The sequence below is a fragment of the Lagopus muta genome, chromosome 2 (assembly GCF_023343835.1).
Source record: "Lagopus muta isolate bLagMut1 chromosome 2, bLagMut1 primary, whole genome shotgun sequence".
NCBI lineage: Eukaryota > Metazoa > Chordata > Aves > Galliformes > Phasianidae > Lagopus > Lagopus muta.
The window spans coordinates 59,435,608-59,454,230 of record NC_064434.1 but is presented as its reverse complement, the minus strand read 5'-3'; the positions used below and the strand labels follow the sequence as shown (position 1 = coordinate 59,454,230).

Genomic DNA, 18,623 nt, shown 5'->3' with positions numbered 1-18,623 from the left:
GGATGTGCGCCAACCTTCCGGCACCAATGACTCACCCGGATCAAAGGGCCCGCGCCTTCCTTACGGCACAGCGCGGCCCGGGCAGGATCCTCAGCGCAACATCCCCCCGTACACGGCCATTAGCGTGGGGAAGAGGAATCCTTATTAGTTTTTATTTCTTTTTTTTTTTCAAATGTTCACGCTTTTTAATTTCGAGGGGGGGAGCGGTGGGAGGGAAGGAGAACAAAAGAGGGATCTTTTTACCCGGGGATGACGTCAGGTTGATGTTACCCACAACTATTCACGCACCACGGCTGCAGGCAGCCCAACCCCCCCAGCTGCTCCGCGTACCGCGCAGCGCCGCGCACGCCGGGGCCGAGCAGGGAGCGCTGCCGGCTGCGAGTCACCTCGCCCGGGGCCCGCGGAGGGAGGGGGCACAATGGGGAGAAGGCGGCGTCCCAAGAGAGCCGCTCGTTCCCCCGCCCGCCAGAGGACGCGGCAGGAAAACGCTCCCCTAGTCTCCTCAGTCCCCACCGGGGCCGCGCGTCCTCTTGCGAGGGGCGGGGCGGCGACCGTTGGGCCCCCGCCCCCGCGCCTCTGAGCGCCGCTTCCCGCGACCGCTCCGGCCTGCGGCGGCGAGAGAGCCGCTCCGCCAGGGGAGCGGACGGGCTGCGCGCAAATCCCGGCCTGGAGCCGACTGGTGCGCGGAGCGCCGCGCCCCCGCGCCAGCCTGCAACTTCCCCGAGTCGCCGCGCGGTCTGGCTGAGGGTCCCGCGGCTGCCCCGCTCCAGGCGGTAGCGTGGAGGTGCGGGCAGGCGGCGTGGCGGCCGCCCTGCGTCGAGCGCCTCACCCGTCTGCAAAGTCGCCCGGTTAGAAGAGCTTTATAGGTACAGAACTAAGTTGTAGTGATTCTACATGTAGTGATTCTGGAGTATGGCAAGCTGAAGGGATCCACAAGGATCACCAAATCCAACCCTTGGCTCCACACAGGACCACCCAGAATCCAAACCCGAAATCTTAGAACGCTATCCACATGCTCCTTGAACTCCGGTACTTGGGGCTATGACCGCTACCCTGGGCAGAGTGTTCGATACCCACCGCCCTCTGGTGAAGAATTCCCTAACCCCAAACGTGACTTTCCCCTGACACAGGTACAGGGCGGTCTAGATGAAGACAGTTGGTGTTTGTTCTGCACCAGGAGTCCAGCTGCCCCTCAGAACCCTGGGGCTTCAGGTGAGCAGAGTGCCTGGCTACCCCCTAACCCTCCCTCAGGCATTGTGGAAACCACTGCTGTCCGGGCTTACTTCACTGTCAAACCTCGAGCCTCGAGCTCCTCCCTGAAAATGTATGCAGACCTTCTACATGCCATTAAACTCGCCTGAGCCTGCCGAGGCATGGGTCCTGCTCAAGCGAGCTGGTAGGTTTGACAGAGCTAGGGGCCTGTCTGTATTTTGCTTGCGTGATTTCACATGAGCCAGCCAGAAGCTGTCCATCTGGTGGTCACCAGTATAGCTTGCCATTACCTTTCCTGGGATTTCAATGAAACATGAAAGATGTTTTACTGAGAGCCATATTCTCTGCAATATGTATCTTCTCTTACATATTAAATTTAATCCACTAATTGACAAGTACACATCTTGTTTGGAGTCCTGCCCATTTCTGACATTGAGCATGTGGCTTATTTTGAACAAGGTGTAGCTGTGCTTTAGGCCAGTGTGCAGTTTTTATTCATTTAATAGCTGAACCTTTTGTAACACAATATTCTCAGTTCTTGAGATTTTATTGCAATGCTGATTTTACCTGGTAGGAATTCTGTAACACTCCCATTCCACAAGTCAGGTAAGAATTTTGGTTTTTGTCTGAGAGGTAAAAAAATCTGTTTCTGGTCCGCTTACTTGCAGCAAAAACTTACAGTGTGTCCTGTAGTGGCTCCGGAATCATAAGGAAAAGAACATAAATGTATTACTACAGTCATCAGTGGTATTATTTTCTTTTAGCTCTCTTAATACTTCTGTCCCTATAGTTCTGTCTTTATAACTAAGCAATACTTAATATAAGATGGGGGTAAATAGACTTATGCAGCTCCTTGTTTGTCTCCATGGTTGTCTCCAGTATATTTTCAGGTGAGACAAATAAGGATTATTGCTTATTACACTTACAACTGTGACACATACGGAGTCACGGTGTTTTTCTCCACAAAATCAGGGCGTGTTTCTGTTCTTCCATTGTCTTGAGGGAGTGCAGTTCTGGTAGCTGAGTATAAGGTTGTATCTGAATGATTACATTTCTTTAAAAATAAGTCATTTATGAATTTTACAGGTTAGTATTTCAGCAGAAGGCTGAGAGAGAAGGCTGTTGTATTAGGAGAGGTGCCTTTTTCTCTGACTGTAGTTTGCAGTAGTTTTTCAGTTTGCTGTGGGTGAGCTCTTTAGCAGTTTTTCAGCCCCTCTTTTTCTCAGACGCTTCCATACAGAATCTGTAAGTGGTTTGTACTGGTTGACTTGGTCGTATTTTAGTTCTCCACCATCAGCAGATAGGCTGTTATATCTCACCATCAGCAGATAGGCTGTTACATCTTTCCATAGCTATTAAGCAAATCTTCCTGTGTTTTTTTTTATCAAGAGAACATTTGCCTGTCCCTTAATCATTTTGACTCCTCACCTTGTCACAGCCAGGCTGACATTCCCCACCTACCCACACACCCATACACATACTGTTCATCTTTGAGAAAATACTTGTCATGCAGTTTGAGAGGAGTGGCTGTTCTTTATCAAGGGTCTGCACAGCCGCCATCACAGCCCAGAGCACTATTCTATTGAGTGCCTGAGCTTCTCTGCAGTTCTGTTCCCATTTCCCACTTCTCTATGCCCCCTTGTTCGGCTGCCTGCAACATGCACCTCACACAGGCTCCAAGTTTTATGGCAGAACTGGAGGAAAGGGTAAGTTCACTCCATTGCTGCCATAGTAACACTTTCCATAGATGCAGCCTACAATCCTTGCAAGTCTTCCAATTTTCCATGGCAGCCTTGTTTTTCAGAGGCTTCGTCTAACCCAGGAATAAGCACATTGCAAAATACGTAAATTGCTATTCAGTAAAATATGCCCTTATCATGTACAAAAACGGCTGTGCTTTCAATGAGCAGAAGGCTACATGTAAGTGCTGTGAAGTTCATTTAAGAGCTGAACAAAAGGAAGAGGTGGAGAGGGTTCATTTAGTTTCTGCTTAAAGAAGGCTCTGTCCTATTATATCAGCCAAAATACTTATAAAGCAAAAATCTCGTTTGAGTTCTCATGTACTGTTAAAGCAGAACAGAAAAAATTATCCTTTGGTCTTTCTGCTGCCTGTTTCCTGAAGATATATGATTCCTCTGAGGCCCCATACTTGGACACCTGTGAAAGTAGGGAGTATGAAAGAAAACATTTTGGTTTGCTGACCCACTGTACCAAGACAAATTATCAAATTTAGTGAGATCTTGAATTTTGAGAATGTTCAGGTGTTACTTGTCTTTGTTTGCTTTAATAGAGCTTACTAAGTCATACATTCATATGAGAAATGTCAAGAGTTTGAAATAAGGCACACAGAAGGGGGGGACTAAAACATCATGAGCCAAAAATGGTTTTATGGAAGAGGAAGATGGAGAAGGAAAAAGAAATTCTCATGGAGCCATATACGCTATACTATCAAAGTCAATAGAGCATCTCCTGTTGCCTGAAGCGGCGCCGGATTTAGGCACTGACACTGCTGTCAATCTGTAGCCTCAGACAGTACTGCATTCAGCAGTAGTGTGTGCTTTATAATGCCGATGTAGATATTCAGTTCCCAGATTCAATTTCATGACCCTTATTTCTGTTCTGATTTTCCTTCAAGTTGAGCAATGCAAAGAGAGTAGATAGTTCCTCCTTTCTCTAATCTGCATCACACTTGGCTTGTGCGGAAGCCACAGCTTTGTTCCACGGGTACAGCTGAAGTTTATCTGTCTTTTAACCAAAGTTGCTTCCACTGGAACATTTCTTAATGGAAGCACTTCTATCACAGTTAAGTTGGTAACAAGTTATTTGACAGCTTAAATTTTGAGCTAAGCATAGTAGGAACATTTTCAACATACTTTATCTTACCTGTTTCTAGCCCTTCAGCATGAGAGATTTCTTTTTCTCTCGCTCAGACCTTCTAGATCAGTGGTTTGCTCAAGAGCAGGAGGCATCACTCCAGCTGGAGAATCCAGTGCCATTGCAGTCAACTTAACTGGGAGTTGTTCTGCATCCTCACACCACTTGTATGTGGGATGTCTAATGAAACTGGGTGCTACTGTAAATGATAAAGGAGCTTTGTTTTTTAGTGTCCAGATTCAACTCATTCATCAAATGTGATGCATTTTATTATCCTCATCAGCTCGTGCTTTTCCTGAGGAGAAAAAAATGCCAAATCTCATTTTATAGAAGTCAGAATTCCTTCTAAATAGCAGTTCTTATATTATCCAGTGCTGTGAAAGATTTTCACTATACATTTATGCGCTGAGGAACACATCGGCCACACCAGTATATTTTTCAGTAGCATCTTTTTGTCTGAGATTTAAAAGGATCCACCTGTAAGTCCTGGACTGACAGACATGCTCCTGAAGGAGGTATTACTCTCTCAAGTTATCCCCAAGAGCTGTATCCAACCACAGCATACTGTAGATGGTACATTTTCTTGTGCATTGCAGCTTTGCCAGTATTTGAATACAAGCCATAATTCAGCGGGAGCATAAATAACTTCCATTCAGAGAGATAGATGCTGTGGTAGCAGGCCAAATTGTAAGCCTTGTCAGTGCTTGCATTTTCACTTTATCAGCCATGCAGCATAATATGATGCTCCTTATTTAAATCTTCCATGCAGATGTCATACTGGGTTAATTGACAAGGCACTGGATTCGATCGTATGTATAACAGTGTAGCATCCATTGATTCTTGGGATAGCATGGATGTGGATGTACTGATCAGGGGGTTGTGATTTTCAGCAGTAAGAGATTAAAGAGTCTGTGGGTCAAAATGTAAATTCAAGCTCTGAGGGGTAAGAGTTAGTTTACATGCCAGCTTAGATTGATACAACAATTCTTTGCAGGAATGAAGCACAACTGGCTGTAAAACACTTGTCCTTTTACCTGAATTGTTTTAGAATAGCACATTTTTATGCTGAGTGAGCAGCATGCTGTTAAGGATCTGCACCAATGTAAACACAGAGAATGGCAGCTTTGTGTTGGTCGTTGTCATGCAGTATTTCACACTTGTTGAAATCATTTCGTGTTCAACCAGGTTGCTTTGGCTTTCTCAGTCTATTAGCAAAGACTAAGAGAAGGGCAGCACCAAGAAGGAGATGAAACTCCCAGCTCTCCAGATACCATCTCAGGGATGGCAGTCCTGTTGAACCAGAATTGTATATCAGTGTTTCGTAATTTCAGCTAATTAATGCAAATTCATTTGCTGTTTCACTTTTTTTCTCTGAAGTTCATAGTTATGTTGCTGAACTTTTATATGAACTTTTGCCTCACTCAGTCAGAGTAAGCAAGGAAAGAAAAGAGAAAAACCGAGGGAAGTTTTTATAAAAGAGAACATGGGGAAAGACTATAATGAGATGAGAATTAGGAAGGAGAAATAGGAGACGTCAAGAGCAAATGATTAAGGAAGAAAGGGAACAGTATATCACAGGCTACACAAGATCAAAACGAGGCAAATATAACCAGTATAAAGTAGAATAGGGAAAATTAATACAGAAGATGGAAAAAATAAGAAACGCTTTTCATTTCTCGCTGGAATATTTTAGGTTCATCTGCAGCAATCATACTTGCTGCAATTCCCTGTGTTTGGCTCATACCTCAGAATTGCACCTCTACATAATGACTTTCCCCCTTTCGTTTTGGCACCTGGCTTGTTCTCATATAGGACCAAGCCTCTTGAGGTCACTGAGGAGAATTGCTTTCTAATAAAGCTCCTCCATACCAGAGTTCAAAAGCTCTCCCGCATTATAGTGCACAATGAAAACTGACACCATCAAATGGCTTTACTTACCCTCTATTTTTTTTATGTTACACACTTTTTTAGCATCTCCATATCTGACTTTCTGCTGAATATTGAACATATGGCGTGAAAAAGTAAGCTATAACCAAACATATGTGTATATAAACCAAATATACAGCAAAGAGTTTTGTAAGATTTTGTTGTTGTTGTTGTTGGTTGTTTTTTTTCTAATTGTGTGAGAATAAGCAGATGTGAGAGCTCCCTCTATTATGAACATTTATATGAGCTGTGTGGTCAGAGGTGCTTAGCAGTGAATTTGGCTCAGGGCAAGGGAACAACAGCAGCAATGCGAGGGGTGATTTACTCCTGTTAACACTTTTCAGAATTGGCAATAAAATCAGTTCAGTGCTCTTAAGACGGGAAGGGCTGTATTTTAAGCAAAATATGGAAGATATGTTACCAATCTGAAATGCAAGTGAGTGAAAAACTGTTTATTATTAATACTTTTAAAATTCCATATTATATTTCCAGCAAGTGAATGGTAATGAAAAGGCTGCTCCCTGTTCCTAGAAACGATTACATTTCTTTGCCCTTCTGGTTTGGCTGCTTTTAGGCTATTGCGTATGTAAAACAGAACATCTCCTAAACCGTCATTTACTAAACAGAATCTCTGGATTCCGATCTCATGCTACACAAGGAGGTAAATTGTATTCTGTGTAAGCTTTAAATGTGAACATAATGGAAGGAGGATGTGCACCAAGACAAAGTCACACCTCCAGAAATAACAGAATTGGGAAGTTTGAGATCGCTTAAATTTGAATTTTCATAGGTGAAATGTAGAATTCCAACATCAAAAAAATCAACTTTCATTAGCCCCACAGGTATATATTTTTGCTATCTGAATGTTGCTCTTCTTTCTTAGTAAACCCATGTGCCAGAGTTTGTTGAACAAGAAGGACAGCTCAGCCCTGAAATGCAGGCAGTGATGAAGTCATGACCACATCCAGCTGTGCTATCAGTAAGATAGGTTGGGTCAGATGCATGACTGTAACTCTGACATATGAGCACGTAGGGTGTGTAGGATAAGCCTTAAGGAGGCTTACAGGAACATAGGTAAATCTGTGCTCTCGTGAGAGTTGTATCTTTGGGCTGTAGACTGACTCCATGCAAAAAGCATGCTTTATTAGGTGGTGATAGTCAACTGTTGATGTATCACAAAGTACGCACAAGCCATAGCATTTGTATACTGCATATTATTTATGGACAGAAGCAGTCTTCTATGATAGCCAGTAGCTTAGAGGAGTAACCAGTTTAGGCACAGGAAATACACCAAAATTTGTAAGTGCAGTTCTTGCTCCTGTGGGCACAGATACTTCATCTTTTCAGTTATATTAGAGCTGCTGAGAATAGCTACAGTTGTTGCAGTACAGGAATGACTGCAAGGAGTCACTGCAGTGAAGTTTGACCCTTGGTGATGCATTAGAGGTAGAAATGCAAGACCAAGCAAGAGAAAATCCACGGACAGTAGTAGCATGTGAGGATGGGTACAACATTAAACTCTTGGACAAGGTTATTTGAATTATGGTAGATTATTCCAAATGAAGGGAAGAAGGGGAAGTTTGCTTTACATCCTGTGCTCTGGGAGTCAGTAAAGGTCCCAACTCATTCCAACCTAATACATACAGGGTCCTCACTGGGAGGAGAATCACTGTGTGTTTGCCCAGCTGCAAGATGTGTAGAGCTCTGCCTGCTAATTGAGGGTGCAGGGACAGCAATAACTTGCTCCAGAGAACTTGTAATAGCATCCCTCTGTTCACAAGTCGCGATGGCTGTAGCACGTACTCTGAGGCTACACTCCTGGCACTGCTTGATGGCCATGTGGAAAGCTGTAGCATGCAAGCTCTGAATGTCATAGCAGAGAACTTCCTCCTTCAAGAAGTTGTTTCTTTTCTGAAATTCACCATGGGGATGCGCGTGAAAAAGCCAGGAGGACTGGGTAGGAGCAAAGGAGTAACTTTTCTCAGAAATTATGAGGTAATTGTCTTTTCTCTCTGGAACCAGACATGGAAGTCCCTAGCAGACAGAAAGCCTTGGTGTGAAAGAGTAATTCTTACAGGGGAAAAAAAAATCAGCTGAAAAAAATGGAACCAGTAAAAGATGCTTCTTCTGAGGAACTCTGTGCAAATGTGCTTAGCTGCTAAGCACTCGGAAACCAACCACACACTTGTCCAAATCCTGTTGTGAGAGGGACAGCAGGCTGCCCAGCCTGTCTGTGGAAGAGGTTGGAAGGGGTGGAGCTGGGGTTTTCCCGTGAGTGATTTGCAAAATCCGAAGGGAGCCCTATTTATATGCTGGGGGCTAGATGCCCAGTTAGGTAGAATTTAGATAGAATGCAGTGTTTTGTGCGGTGCCATGTCACACGGAATATATCCTTCCTAGAGATCTGCGCCTGGTACCTGCATTGTTTTCCTCATTCATCATACACCAGGCCTGCATTAGTGACAGCACCATAGGAAATGTATTCTTCATGCTAAATTGCATATATCTACCTGTCAGAAGCCCACATGTTGCCCCAATAAAGGCCAAGGCTTAACTGCCTCTCAGTAGTCTGGTGCAGAATCACATATTACACAACTACCTTCTGTGTTCAAATGAGCCAATACCTCAGATAGTAGCTGTTGCAAACCAGGATGGCAGCTGTCTGTGAATATAATCACTACTGAAGACATACTGCCAGGGCTCCCGTGTCCTGCTTGCACAGCTAGGGGCAGAGCACTCAAATATTTCTAAAGCTAGATATGCAAATGCATCTGGAATGAAGCCTTTTACAGTTCTGCTCTCATTAACCTGATTTGCATATGTAAATGACCTCTTGCCACATGATAATGAGGTCTGCTCATGCAGAGATGTTCAGCATATAAGGAGAAGGTTTTCAGTGACAATCACAGCATTTAGGCCAAAGCAGCTGGAACAGGGACAGGACCAAGAAAAAGGTAAAGGCAGGCTTCAGGGATAATAAGGTAGAGAAGTAGGAAGAGAAGAAAATCAAACGTTGCAGATGTCTCCTCTAAATGCCAAAAGCATCGGCAGTTCTAGTGCCTTGGCTTTTATTGGAGCCATTTCATAGAGGTGCCTGGGAAATGAGAGCAGCTGGAGGACGTTGACAATTAGGCAGTGACCTGTGGCATGGAGCTACCCAGAAGATTGCTGTTTGGCTGTCCTGGGCCAGCCTGTGGTCTAGCATTTACTGCATGGTTTAAGGATGCAATCACTTCCAGCTACTCCTGAGAGCACCAGCACAGAGAATGGAGAGCTGGGCACGTGGTGGTGGGTCATTCCTTATTATGATAACACTGCTCAGATTCTCACCATAACTGTGCCTCACTTGATGCATTTGGTAGCAAGACGAAACTTCTCCTCAGTTACTCTCCATAAATACTCTGCCACTTTTAGAGAAGTGACTGTTCGTCTCCCGAGTGCCTTTTTATTTGCCATGTTTAAGCCTTGGTTCCTAGTTCTGTTACAGGATACAGCTGTTGACAATTGCTGACTTAAAGCTTTCCAAAACCAATCTGACTACACACGGTGCTCACCCAGCTCAGAAAAAAAGTACTGATCAGTTCCACCTGCTCACCCAATTTGTCAGGTAGGAATACAGCTGTAGTTTCAAAGGAGAAATGGCTGTGGAGACCAGGTCTCCTGAAAGTCCGCTGGAAGCCCATAGGGTTGATGGTCAGTATCTGCTGTTGCCTAAAACAAAAACTGTGGGCTACTTCAGGATTTGCTTGTGTAACAGCTTTCATATGTCTGGTCAATCAACTGACAGTTCTTGATATTTGTACTATGGAAAGTGGATGTGGTTGGTTCCTTTTTGTCACTGGAAAATAAGAAAAAATAGTAGCTGGGATCAAATGAACAGTGACCTGTTCATAGTTGGGAAGTAACCAAACTGAGGTTAAAACAAGTCTAGCGTGGATGCTCATCACAGTCAGTAAACAAGAAGCTGTGTTCCCACCTTGGTAAACAAGCTGAAATTAACATTAAGTTAAAATAAGAGTGATCGTAAGGCAACTAGGATATTAAATTAATTTAGGAAGTGAATTCAAGTTTGTAGAGGAAAGTAGTTCATTTCACAGCTACTTCTGGTTCTCTCCTACTATTGTCAAAAGGAAGATAATGTGTTTGAGAGGCAGAGAAACCTGACATTTCATTACTTGTCCACTGTTGGCAGAACATATGCAGTATGAGTACAAGTAATGGTTAACTTAAAAGCACTAAAAGCTGATTGTCAAACATGCCCCATACTTTCTGCGTATCAGTAGGCAGTTCCTGGAGTGGTCACTGGCCCAAGCCCAACTCATCTGTGTTCCACCAGTCACAGAGCAATAATTATAAAGGGAATAGATGGTGTAATCTCTCCCCATCGTGTCCACCAGCTTAAACATGAGGCAAAATCCTTCTGTGTTCACAAAGTCAGTATTGTATTTCCCAGTCAATAACACCATCCAGACTCATGTATGTCCATTCCTAAAAAGCCTCCAGGTCTGGTTGCTAATTTTCTAATGTTACATCCCAAAGCCCTCTCAACATTGTTCAGATTTTAACAAAAGCAACAGTATTGCCTATCTATGCTAATATTAATTTGCTTGGTGATTGCGAGGAGAGATTAATGTTCAGAATGACCTACAAATGAGAAGTGTCTGAACAGCATAGTCTGGACCTGGTGGCTTATTCGTATAAATAAATCAGAAGGATCTGGCAGAGCACACAGGGTCCTTTGAGTGTTTCTATATAGCCTGTCTGAGAAGCAAGCCCTTAACCACACACTCAAACAACCTCTGGGAGCACTCAGTCAATTTGGGCAACTAACAACCTGTCCTAAAACTGAGCCTTCAAGCATTTGCCATTCAAAAAAGGCTGCCAGCCAACTATGCCAGGAGTTCATGGAAATTCTTACTTACAAGGTGGCATCTTTAGAACACTTTTTCTTTATTTCAGTTATTTAGCAGTCAAAGTGTTTTTGTTTTTGGTTTTTTTTTCCTTGCTTGTAGGGACTTTAATCAGACAAGTTTTATGGGGCTATTTCAAGAGAAGGCATTTAATTAATTCCAGACCTTCCTCCTGCTCTGCTTTTGTTCATCTACATACCTGTCTGTAACAACTGAGGTAAAAATCCTACGAGACTTCTAAGAAGCTTGGTTCATCTTTCATTAGATCAAGGCAGAACTGAACCATATTCTCACATTGCTAGACATTTTCTGAACTAGGCTTTTCCCAGTCTCACTGGGGTATGCATGTGAGCTGAAAGCTTCAGAACGCATTAAGATTTCATGAGGGCCTAATTCTGTTCTCTCATACACTTCCTTGAATCTCCAGTGCTCAGTGCCTCTGTTTCATCATCACTTCAGTGAGAATGCTTCTCAGAAGGGCTACAAGAAGCCAAGCTCCATTGAATGGACCATCCAAAAATTGATGTTCTAGACGTGAAGTTTGTGATTTTTATCTTCAACAGACAAAAGGTTAGTGTCATGACTTCACTCCTATTAGATAAGTGTTTTGGACACAGGAAAGACATTTTGGCTTATACTAAAAACTTCTCATCCAAATGTGCACTTCTCTCTGTTTTAGGGAAAAAAAAAAAAAACAAAAAACAAAAAACTGAAGAAAGCATTTGAGGGATCTTACTTTGTATTAAATAGTCAATGTCTCTTCATGATTTTGGCAGGACTAGGTTTCATCTGGTACTTCTGTCCGAGCTCATGCAAGAAGGCACAGAATTCTTACCTTCTTCATCTGTCCTATGTTAGAATACAATTGCAAACTTCATACCAGCTCAGAACAGGACCTGAGCATCTTGCAGCCCAGGGCTCATCTTGGATTTGTGTTCAACATGTTACTGGAAGAGCACACAAGACAAAATATACGTATATATGTCATAGAATCGGTGCCCTGCCCCCACAAAGAGCTGTAGGCACCTCAGTTTCTCCTTTTCTTGTCAGAAGCAAACAACAGTTTCATCACCAGAGAAATAAATGCTGTGGTTTTAAGTAAAATAGCTGATGAGAAACCAAGTAGATGGAAGAAATCTTAATTAAGTAATTAAACAAATAAGGGTAGATGATTGCATGATGCAAGACGATGAACAGAACAGAAAAAGTAGGTCAGGAATTTCTGTTGTCCCTATATCATGACTAAAGAAAAAATGACGTGCAGTGAAGCTCACAGGTGAGGAATTCAAAGCTAATGAGGAAATGGTGTCAGATAACCGGTAATTAGCTTGTAAAGACTTTCACTCCTGGACACCCCCAATGCCAAGAATTTATCAAGTTTAGCATCAAGACTAAACTATCCAGAATTTTCATATGTAGAGATAATAACAAAGAGAATTAAACTTTGATTCTGGCTTTAATCCAGTTTTAACTATGAAGGTGAACTTCTTTAGCTTTTTCATCCTCCTTCAAGCTATTTGGTAACAGCCTGAGACAGGTCATTGAATCAGATAGATAGGGTCCACTGTGGTGATTCTTGTACTCTTACACTCCCAGAAAAATTTTCTTTATATTCATTTTGGGGTGCAGGACAGCATTCTATCCTAGAGACATTTGCAGTCCAGGTTTGCTCTAAGGGCTACAGCCCCTTGTAAATGAACAAAGCAATAAATAGAGTTTCTCAGCAGCCATAGGAGATACCCAGCTGGAGTAGGATTTGCCCACTATAACAAATATCAGTTATCAGATTTTCAGAGGCATCCTTATTACCTGTCGTGGAAAATGGGCCATCTGTCTGTTGATCTCTAAGCCCCTGGGATCCTCCTCATGTCACCAGGAGCTCAAAGATCTGAGATCTCATTATTGCTGCTGTTCCATCAGAGTAGATTTGCTGCAAATGCACATTTTTTCTACACGTTACATATTATTCCAGACATTCAAAACCAACTCTCTCAAGCTGGCCCAAGTGTATTATGATGCATTTAAATCTGATGTAAATCATAAATTTACCAAGGACAAGCTGCTTTATATTTTCAATAAACTTTTGGTTCACGTTCTTCAAGTGTGCTTTACAGCTTTACACACCTTCATCAAAACCAGATGATTTGATTCTTTTCCATATTCACAGTACAGTTAGGTTTTCCTGCATGTTTACAGCAGCTATTAAAACAGATGAAAGTCACCACGGCCTTCAGAAGGATCAAGGTAATCACATCCACCAGTAAAACACATTAATTTTCAGCCCCTTCTAGCAAGATACACAATAAGAGAATTGTCAAGAATCAAAACCATTGGATACGGTTGTATAACCCAGAGTGTGGGGATGGAGGGCTCTAACAGCTTGGTGGCATTTTTTGTGACAGAGGTGATGACAGAGACTGACTTCTTGTCACAGTAGAACGAGAGCTACCTGGTGAAACTGACAGTACCAATGGCAGTTCAACTGGCTGTTAAATCCAGATATTATTTTTCTGTTCCTAAATAAATACATTTTCTTTTCTCCTTCCAGGCTTTGCAGCTCTGGGATTTACTCACATGCATCCTACCTGACATGAGATGCTGAAATGCAGTCACACAGTAAAGGAATCTTCATTCAGCATTAATATGAAAGGGTATATCTCAACCAAAACCAATGCAGTCTGCTTACGGCAAACCAGGTTTGGATTTTACTTGAAGATTTTGAAAACATCAGCATCTATCAAAGAAGGTACAGATCTCAGATTCTCTGTTGTAAGAACACAGTGTTGTTATGTACTGAAAATATAAACTCCCAAGTGATGGAGATTACAGTCTGGAGTCTACCAATGCTTTTAAGCCTCTTCCAGCAAGAAATAAAAGAAGGCAATTGTCAAGAATCCAAACTACTGGATACGATTATATCACCTGGAGCATAGAGACGTGAAGTTTTGATGATCTCATCACCTATTGGTATCCATTTGGAGTTATTCGCAGTAATACCTCACCATGACAACTTCCTTTGTTGGCAGAAATGAAAGTTTGGAGGAAATTTCATTTGAATATTAATTATTTCTTAAACAAATTCACTTAAGAATAAGAGATCTTGCTCATACTGAACGGAACCATTTGTAGTGCCTGTAGCTCTGGTGAAAACTGAGACATTTAAGCTCTGTCTCTACTGAGAAGAGTGCTTCACATGACATGCCTTAAAGTCCTGTGTGTGCTAGCATCCAGACCAAAGACCTAGCTGAAGCATTCAGGCATGTGTTCCTTGGAAACACAAGCATCAAAGCGACAGGAAGAGGAAGCACCTGGTTCTTACCCTGATATGGAGTCAGGATACGGTTGTAGTGCGCACCTGGCCCCAGCAAGAGGTATGCCACTTTTGGTATAGCTACTGTTAGAAACCTGGCAGTCTTTTTGATGGTAGAAATCATAGTCCTGTACCCCATCTCCTCATCCCCTTTTCTGGAATATGACTGTATCCTCTCCTCTGCACTAGCGCTTCCAGTCATCTGACTGCTAACTCAATTGCTCAGGTCACTACATTCTATTTTTCCTTCTGGGTAAGCTCTCTGCCACTTTTGTGAGCTGGATGACTTGCTGACAGCAAAGATGAGCACAGCAGGGGCAACAGAGAGAGAGGACAGAGCAGGGAGCAGGAGGAAAGATGAATGGAGCAGGATTTTCCCTGTTGGCAGCTGCAAACTGCACATCAGCTCAGCCAAAATATGAAACCTCACTCTCCTGCAGCTTATCGTCTGGGCATGCCCAGTAGATGTGCTTCCTAGTTTTACTTACAACTACATACCTTTAGTCTTTTCACCTTATGTACTTTTATAGAATGTTGTAACACAGTCACTTTATTTAAATCTAAAGGTGTTTCCCCTTCCTGAGCATGGTAGAGGCTTTGGAAAAACTTGTTCACAGAAGGGGAGGAAGAAATATAAAAGAGCAAGAGAAGACATTGGCCCATAAAGAACCAAATTAAAGACGGTCTCCTTTTCCAACATTTTGGAAAAATCAGGTTTACTTAATAAAAAAAAATTTAAAAAAAAAAAAAAGGGTTTAAACAGCCCCTAAGCATCCATTAACCTAAGTAATCAACACTTCCACAGCAGGTCCCCGGAGGTCTTGCTGACCTTGGCAGCATTACAGGAGGGGGAGGGCACATTTTTTTTCGCACACCTCACTGTTCTTCTGCAGTTTCTCTAGTATGAGGGAAACTGAACAGGTCTTTCATTAACAGAAGACAAGCATGTCTTTCCCTGGTCCTTTTTTCTTTTTTTTTTTTTTAAGTAAAGGTAATTTCTTGGGTTTTGTAATGCTTTCCAACGGAAAGAGTCCCAAATAACTTTGCAAGATATTTACAGGAATCTTATCACCCACCAGTGAAATACGGCTAGCTCTTCAGGTGAGTGTTAGTACTGTCTTCTGCAGCTTTACAGTGGTGTTACAATAAAATTAAGGACAGAAAGAGAGAATCTTATAGCTATTTGAAGCTGCTGTGGATTTACAATAGCTGAGTTATACAAAGTGATCTACCCCAGAAATTTGATAGAACACTGCAGAAAATGCTCCAAGCTGACATCAGGAACCTGCTGAATTTGAAGAAACAGGAGAAAGGGTAGCTACCATCAAGGAATCTCTGTTACATATTCCCATGAGTTGGTTTCTTTCCCTAGTTATCACCAGTTTGGGGACTTTTAACTCTTTTTTCCTTTTAAATCTTGCACTTCCATGTTGACCACTTTAAAAATTCAAAGCTCAAATTCTCCTTTGTTTTAATTGGAATTAAACTTCTGGTTTTAAAGAATCAAAACTCTTTACATAATCTCAAAGACAGTATCAAACATTTTAATAACATCATTTTACATATGGGTAGCTTGTCCTAAGTATACACTAATTCAAGAAGATTGTCACTGGTTGTGCAGCTGTTTCATAGAAGGTAGATGTGAGTTCCTAATTCACTAGCATGTAGTTGAAAAAGTTGACTTTTAGTTTCTTTCATGCTGTTTCCTGCCATTACTCAAGTTGCTCAGGAAATATCTGTTACTCAAGTAACACTGTGGATGAAAATGATGGAATTTCTCCAACTGTGTTGCCTAAAATAAATGGTAGTTCAACCGTGGGCACCCGAGCCATAGCATATGACAGTCTTTTTTTTATTTTGTCTTTGATGCTTTCAATAAGCTTTACCAATTCAGTAGGACCCAATGTGATCAACACGGGGTTGTTCTCTAAGTTGTTGTCTATGTTGGCCAGTTCTTGAGATACTTATTGTACCATACTATACCAACATGTCGATCTTGTTCAGTAGAAGACAGTGCTGAAAAAAGTTTGAAGAAAGACAACTCAAATTAAGCTACATCTCAGTAAATACATAAGCACTGTTAAAACACAACGGCCAACAGGGAACCGAACAGAAGCACAAGACTGCAGAAAGACTGCAGGAGTTTCAAGAGAGACTTGCTAGAACAGCAGTCATTGGGGCTCTTCAACCTGACACAAGCAGCCACAGGCTCTTCTAGAGATGTTAGTTTAGCGTGCAGTGTGTCTTGTGATTAAACGAAAGTATTCATTGCTGACCATGAAGCCATGTTTTTTATGTCCAGCAATGTTATAGAGCGGCTCAAACACTGCCTATGTCATCTAGTTTTGCTCTCCACTGTGACTTCTCTTCCAAACTCCTTGACCATGCAGTTTCCAAACTCCTCAACCATGGAGTCCATTACAGTTTGTGTAAGAAGTTTGCCAAAGATTTGTTTTATTTGTATAGTTAAATTTAACTTTGTCAGTGTTATGTGATATCCTAAGTAAAATCCAGCCTGCTCTAGAAAAGTAATCTGCGCTTTCTTAGAGTTTATGGCAGTAAACTGGCAAGGGAGAGGTCAATACAGCACAGTGACCATCTTCTATAACTCTAAGGTGAATTTGTGCCTTTCTGTATCCTCCTGAATGCATCTTTGAAGACAAGAGTTCTGTAAAATACTAGTAAAGTCTTTGCTTTAGGCATCACCAATGTCATGCATATAAACAGCGATCTGTACCTCTTGCTTCACACAAGGCTTAAAAAAGATGGAGCCTCAGTTGTGAGCTGCAGTACTGATCAGCAGAAGACTTCTCTCCAGAACTCCTATTTGCATTCCTAGGCCATGCAGGATTCATTCATGCTTCCAGTAAAACTTAGGACCATGCATAGCCCCAGTTTCAGAAAATAGTTGCTTAACTCTATCTCTGTCACAGAACAGAAAACAATTAGTGTGGATCAGTGATATGGAAAAGCTCCACTAGTTACTTTGAAGTTTTCTTAGATACTTTGCAGAACAAGAAATATACATGCACCTCAAAAAAAACTTTGAATTGAAAGACTTCACTAAAACATCCTATTTCAGCTGCTTTCTTTTGATGTGGGCAGAAAAATACAAACAGCCATGCACATACAGGGGAAGGAAGAGACAACACTACAATTTGGGGGGGTTCAATTCACAATTTTATCATACAGTAATGCAATTTTGTAGACTTTGATTCCTTACCAGTGTTACAATGTGTTCGTTGCAAGACCATCTTTCTAGTTTCATGGCATGCTTCAGGTGGAGTTTTGTAAGTGTAAAAGGGGAGAATGTATTTTTCTCTTGTTCACATGTAAGTGCAAAATCAGCTTTTCTCTCAAGCACCACAGATAATCATGAACAGCTCAAAATCTCATAACTACACATGGGTTGTACAGTTCAAGAAAAGCTAAAGTGAGGGAGAGATAAATGAGTGAGAGAGAAATGTTTTATGTTGCTTGTTTTTTATTTCATTGCTAGAAACTGCTGTCTCTTTACATTTGCTTCTCCTGGAAAAGAGGTTGCACTCAGTGGCTAAATCTGTCCTCTCAAGGGAGCACACATTACTACTGCAGCAGCAGAGGTGGAGGCAGCCCAGTCTCAGAGTAAGTCTCAGCCAGTAATCACTGGCCCTTTTCTTAATGATAAGAATGCAGTTCCAATGTATTCTTGGTTTACTGCTATCCCATAACAAGAGAAAGGGAAAAAAATAAGTGAAGTTACAAGAACTGAATGACAAACTATGATTTAGCATATAAAGCCAAGATTGAAATTAACTACCTGCTAAAAGATTTGCTCAGATCTATGCAGCAGTGCTCATGCTAACTTCTTGCACTGTTTTTAACCTTCTTTGCTCTGCTTTAGTACTGATTCCAGGCCTGTAGCTCTGCAGTTTCCATAGTATTTCAGAATATAGCATTAGAATTTGGAGACAGCACACTTTTTTTGCTAGTACAGAAACTTCCATTTGCCTCAGTACTTTAATTTTGATGTACTGTTTTTTTCTATTCACCTTTCCTACCATGATAGTTGTTTGACATAGAGGAGAAGCAGGACACCGAGTAAGTAATTTATAGATGGCTTTGGATCCTTCCAGCTCCCTTTATTATACACAGCAATATATTTAATTAGTTCATCATAAGAGGCCTTAGTACAGCCTTCATTATTGTTTGTCAGCTGTCCACATGTGGAAGAGAACCTTCATGGGTCTTCCAGGGTCTATCAGCCCACAGGCCACAACCTGTTATTTAGAGGCCTATGTGTATGAAATGGTTCTCCTCTCTCTCTTCCCTGGAAACTAGAATGTAAAGGCATTTGTGTTTTCCCCAGAACTTCCTTCAAATGAGTATTTCCCAATTGAGAAAAGCCCCAA

General features: G+C 41.9%; 1 long non-coding RNA gene across 1 annotated transcript; it reads left to right on the top strand.

Annotated features, from left to right (window-relative positions):
- The first annotated feature begins 1,045 nt into the window (after positions 1 to 1,045).
- LOC125689050 (uncharacterized) lies at positions 1,046 to 14,985 on the top strand. Its single transcript, XR_007375002.1, has 3 exons — positions 1,046 to 1,212; positions 11,350 to 11,492; positions 13,471 to 14,985. It is a non-coding gene; the product is annotated as an uncharacterized LOC125689050 (long non-coding RNA).
- The last annotated feature ends 3,638 nt before the right edge of the window (positions 14,986 to 18,623 follow it).